Source organism: Neolamprologus multifasciatus, chromosome 7 (assembly GCF_963576455.1).
Source record: "Neolamprologus multifasciatus chromosome 7, fNeoMul1.2, whole genome shotgun sequence".
Taxonomy (NCBI): Eukaryota; Metazoa; Chordata; class Actinopteri; order Cichliformes; family Cichlidae; genus Neolamprologus; species Neolamprologus multifasciatus.
In genome coordinates, this window is record NC_140445.1 from 57,141,487 (window position 1) to 57,147,584 (window position 6,098).

Below are 6,098 nucleotides of genomic sequence, written 5' to 3' on the forward strand. Positions count from 1 at the left end.
TTTGTGACTAAATGATATGATGAATATTAACGACCTCGGATGAATTACATTGCTGCTCCTGCTGCTGCTGCTGCTGATGATAATGTGTTTTACGACTCTGGGAGAGAGGGGAGGAAAATTGCACACTACAGCACATTTAGGACACACAAATTTTCATATGCAACATTTCAAAGACCACAGCTTAGGTTGGTAGAGAAGATTTTATTATTTGCTCATTTCTTATGTAAAACTTCCCAGTGGTTGATGAGACAACTTGCTGGAGAGGGGGAAAAAAAACTTCAATGAACATGGGAATGTAGTGTTCGATCAGACACGCGCACAAGTCGAGCACAAACCTGTATCTGCTTCTTGTTCTCTCGCGGCAAGCCCTTCATTTCACTGTTACACAGAAATGCGGCAACGGAAGATGTACCCGTGAAACTCGGGGTTGTTCTGATTGGGTTTGCGGGGAGGAGACAAGCAGATACATGGCGAGAACAATAGGAAGGTAACCACAGAAAAGGGCTTGAGATAGCTTCGTAGCTCATGATAGCCATCTTAGAAAGTCATCCTGATAAAGTGATCCCCCACCATTTCTCCTTCTCCCTGTCCTCCCCCTCTTAATCAAATGAGTACTGTGCAGCTGGTGGGGTTGCGGCAAAAAAGGGGGTTCGAGTGAGTGTATGCGTGTGGAGAGTAGGTGGAGGTGGGGGGGCTTTGAGGGATAGCGTGAAATTATTGCCTGCTGGTGTATATGTGTCACTGGGGGTAGTAGGGTAGAGTAGGGGGTTGGGCTGGGGCTGGGGAGTAATGTCATTGCCTGCTGGTGTATCTGTAGTGGGGGCTCATTTAGATTTAGATTGGTTATGTGAGGAGAGAGCTGAAAGGCCAGCTCATGTTTATGCATGAATCCCAAAGCATGCTGCTGTGGTGGAGCCCCGAGTTAAAGAGACAGAGCTGAAATATATTCGCACATTCAGACGCACCTCTGTTTCTTAGGATAAGGCTTGAGCTGAAGCGACGCTGCGCTATCAGATTTCAGTCAGTGTGTGCATGTGTGCGCACGCCTGTGCACACAGATTACGCCTCAGTCCAAATTAATATATTGCTTTAAATCCAAAATATTAAAAAGATGTCAGAGGTTGTGTTTTGTTTTTTAACTACAATTTTTAACTACAGCCTTTACCACCCTTTTCCTGACTGTGTCGAGACGAGCGCTTTGGAGTCCTCTACAGCTGATGCAGAGGCTACACTGAGTTCATGGGAGCTTCCCACATTACACTCACTCATACCCAGAGAGTAATCAGTAAATGTCTTTGAAGGAGAGTTTGTTCAGCACTTCATCAGGTATAAAGTGGTTTTTATTTGGAAATGTGGTCCCTATCCATCTTTTAAATGACTTTTTAATGGTCGTCACACCATCCTAATCAATCATGTGGCAGAGCTAGCCTGCAAGCGCAAATACACTCTATTTATAATTCCTATATTCTGCAGCAAAAACCCGACTCAGTGTGCCTCTCAGTACTGTAAACAAACAGATACAAAATCAGTAGGTTTGTCTTTCCAATTTTGTGGAGACATTGGAAAAACTTCCTTTAGCAATCTCTAGCATCCTGGTTATGAGGTACCCCGTGTAATTTGTCTTTATATTACATCAATAACTTTTTCAAAGGAAGGATAGAGTAACTTTTCCCCCCCAAGTAGTGCAGTTTATTGTTGTTCTTCTGTGTCTCTTTATTCAGGCCCACACTTCATGAAGGCCCCCCGCCCACCGCCACCACTCCCCCTCCCGCCTCACTGGCGACCACAGTACTTTACATCTATAATGAGATACAAATACGCATCAGCAGGACAGTGTCTATGCCACGCGTCACTCTGTGAATATTACTCACACTTATTAGCTGGATTATGTTAATCTTTACACTTTTTGCTCACAGACAACAGACTCCCCATGATATGGGGGTGGTCATGGCAGCAAGCGTGTGTTGTCCTGTGTCTGTATTTCTGAGTGTGCGGCTGCATGTCTGTTAAAGTGATTGCCATGTTGTCAAACTGATCTGCATGAGAAAGGGTGGTCTAATTACATCACTTATGCAAATGAGAAATGCACACAGGCTAGCACATACATACACATCGCAGAGGTCAAAAAGACAGTGCAGGCTGCCCCCTTATTGACTAACACAGGGTGGCATCACCACCTGTCAAAAATAGCCCTGTGCTCACACTGTACACAGAAGTTACAGGCTGTTTCGATGCACACCACTCAGATAAATCAGAAATGGAAGTCGATTGGTCAAGCTCACATTAGACTAAAGCACTCAAAATGTTATTGGAAAATGTCCGACCGCATATCCAGTGATTAGTCTTTTTTTCAGACTGAAACACTGATAGTATCCCTGTTGGAATGATTTATTGAGTCTGACACATTTTAATTAAGCCCAAATTAAATGAATCGGCTGGCGGACTATAAAACATTGCAGTTTAATAACGAGCCCCTACATTTTCCTTTTTTTCCCCCCCTTCCTTCATCCAATCCCATTTTGGCTAGCCGCACCAAATAACCTCTCTCCATTTAATGATATGCAAATGAATTTTCATGAACCCCATGATCCCATGCGATGATTAAACTGAGATGACATTAGCTGCCATGCTGCTGCCACTCTCAGTGTTTCTGTCTCCCTATTTTCTCTCTCCCTATCTCTACCATCTTCCTTTGTATCCACGACAACAGCCAACTGGTGATATTAACAGGGTTCATTGTCAATATTCCCTTCCTTCACCATTCCTTGAAATTTCCTTTGTGAGAAGTGACATTTTGCATATCCGCTGTTATTTCAGAGAAGTTTTCCCAATGCCAGCAGAGATGGCGAATCAGAGAGCTGGTTTCACTGGTTCTCACGTCTCATGTGGTAGTGAGCCCACTGCAGACATACAAGTTACAACAACTTTACAATTACTGTAGTAACATTACATAGACGATTTTAGTAACCTTCCACATCTCTTCATTTTCCACTTTCAGTGCTCCCCTCCCACCGTTCCGTTTTAGTCTGTATCCAACTCCACCTCTGCTGTCGTTTATTGTACTCCATTTGCATAATGAAGCCCAGGCTTAATTAAGATCCCACTGGAGTCTGGAGCCAAGGATGAAGGAAGGAAGGACGAGGGAGGGGGAGGTAGTGAGGGAGGAATCCGGCGTTCCTTAGCTTATCCGCACGTGTCCAAATAGGAGGCACAATTTAGGGGGGGAGAAGAGCGTTGACGAGTGATTAAATCGCTAATTATGATCGGCTGTTAGAATTAGTGTGTGGCTGTTAATTAGCTGCAGATGAGATGCCCAGACAGTTGCCCGCCTCTGATGACTGCAGAACCCTCCCTGACTGGCAATAGAGAAACACAGCTTGACACCCTGGAGATGATGCCAACACATCCCTCCCTTTAAACACACACAGCAGTCTGAGGGGATATCCCTTTAAGAAGATCCCAGGTGTGCAAGTGCAGGAAAGAGGCTCTTCATCATCCTTGTCCACCCACTCCCACTGTTCTTCGTTAAGCACAAAATCCCCCATTTTCCTCCTTCTGCATCCGTTATTCATTTTGCTCATTATTCCTCTCTTTCCAAATAGTCTTTCTGCCCATACTGGAATGGTATGATCCCTCCTCTTAGATATTTGTAATGGGCAGCAGCATCCTTTCAGTGCAGCAGCTGGCACTGAGAAGAGTTGGCATCACGGAAATAGTTTTTCTCCCAAACTCCCACCACAGCTACATTTGTAGTTCTACTTGTAGTTCTTTTGCTACTTTTTTTGCCGTGGCATTTAGTACATTTTAGTGTACCTATTGATCGTGCCCGCGAACGCCTCGCAGTTTGTGTTTGGCATGGTGCCATCTCTGTTTCCAGTCTTTCCCTTGAGGGGATGCCACCGCCAAAAACGTTCAAGGCATCCGAAATGTTTTGCTCACCGTACGGAGGTTTCTGTTTACTAATGTGTGCATTATGTTGCTTTGGCAGCGTGCCATCTTTCTCCCTGTGCCCTTGCCGCCCCTGAAAAGATGCCATCACTAAATCGCTGGCAACCGTTGCCCGGGCACCTCTTCTTGGCTTTGTCCAAACAAACAAATGGTGATTAGTAGCAAATCCTCGGAGGTGAGTCCTCGTCTTTGACTATGACAGTTCTCCACCATTCGCTTCGAATGCTTCGGGCATGCCACATGTACAAACTGGCATGCTGCCCATTGGATGGCACACTGCAGCTGGCATAGAAAGGAAGAAAAATTGAATAACGGTTACAATAATTCCAACGCTGTTTCCCATTCTGCGACCTATCGTGCATTTACAAATTTAAAGTATTGTCCATCTTTCTCCTCAACATCCTATGATTCTGTCGTTTATCGATATCCGAGTCCTCCTCTGCCTGCTGGCATCTCACTTACTTCTATGCTCCGCTATCCTCTGATATTTTTCCCATCTTCCCTTTCTCTGCCCAGTCTCTTGTTCGTTACGCCCCATTATGCCTGTGCCAAGGTGCCACCATGGTAGCAGTATGGAGGTCTGTTTCTCTTCCTCTTTCATTCTTATTCTCCTCCTCGCCCCTTTTCCCATGCCCATGCCCGCCCCTGCTCAAGTCCTGACTGGATGGCACTGTGCCAACCTGCCACCGCCATCGCTCTCATTTGTAGCTCATCCCTCCGTTGCCCTTCCCCCTGTCTCTTCATTTCCATCCCTCTCTTTTCCCCTTATTTCATTCATTTATTTTCTAGCAAAAAAAAAAAAAAAAACGCTTCACATTGTATGGAACACTTTATGTGATGGACCTCTAGTTATGCGCAAGATTACTTCAGGCATACAAACTTTTCATTCCTTAGAGTCACTCTGCAAATCTTTGCTGTCATTTGAAAGACTTTTTTTGGCACCTGAAGAAATGCTCTCAGTGGCTGCCCTGTAGGTAATTACAGCAGCACTCACTTATTCCACTGAGACAAGAGGAGAAGGACGAAGAGAGCCCCGAGTTTGTAGAGAGCTTGTGCTGTTTTAATTAACTTTAACCAACCCCCCATTATGTGTGTTTCACTTCACATCTCCTAGAGCCTTGAGTAGGTTGTGCTCGTTCACACATGAACAATACAGCAATATGATTGATATGATCATCAGTAAAATTAATTGTATACCATTGACCTAACCCACTTTGCCAAGATGACCCTTGCTCCCTTGTTTTTCTTTTTTTTTTCTCCCACTCTTTTAATTCTCTTGAGTCAAACAAAAGCTGGCAGTGGTGGTGGTGATGCTATTAAGCAAATACTCTCATTAGAACACAAAACATAATGAATATGTAAATGGTGTGTGTAATTTATGCATGGGCTGAGAGACTTGTTGTCTATTCAGCCCTTTATTATACTCTCTATTTTTATCCCCTTTTCCTTAAAAGTTCACACTCTTTACCAATTTACTGCTTTTCTTAGACAACATCCTGTGAGTGAATCCTTGGGGGACTTCTCGAGGTCTATCTATTGTCTCCTTTATTTTGCCTTTTTTTTGTCTACACTTTTCTCCTTGCCTTTAACCATGGTTTGTACTCTCTAACAGTCTTTTTTCTCTGTTTGCTTCTTTTGGCTCACATCCTGTCCTCTCCAAAAACAAACCCTGCAGTGACGCATTAAACCAACAACTGAGTGTTTGAACAAGGTCTTTCTTCCAGGAATATGAATACTGAATAATCTATCCACTAAATCGCATCCGGACCTGATTGTGTTGTATTCTCTGTTTTCCCTTTGTCCCTCTGTGACTGTGTTGATCTTAATGTGTGGTCCAAACTGTGTGGCAAATTGAAGCGTGTCCTGATAGACGGAGAGTAGCCTTGCTCCTGTCTAGGATAAACACCTATAATACTCTGGCTCCCTTGGCAATCACCATAGCAACAAACCATGGTACCCACGTGAGTTGCATAATAAGATGTTCCCCAAGACCATGGACCATAAAGCGACAAAGTGACAAACTAGACACCCGCGGCACTGGCTGCAAGACAGAAAAATTCATTTTGAACAAAACAAAGGTTAGGTTTGACATTTGAATGGTTATTTTCTATTTGTCAATAAGCTCACATCAGAAAACATGCACCCTTACA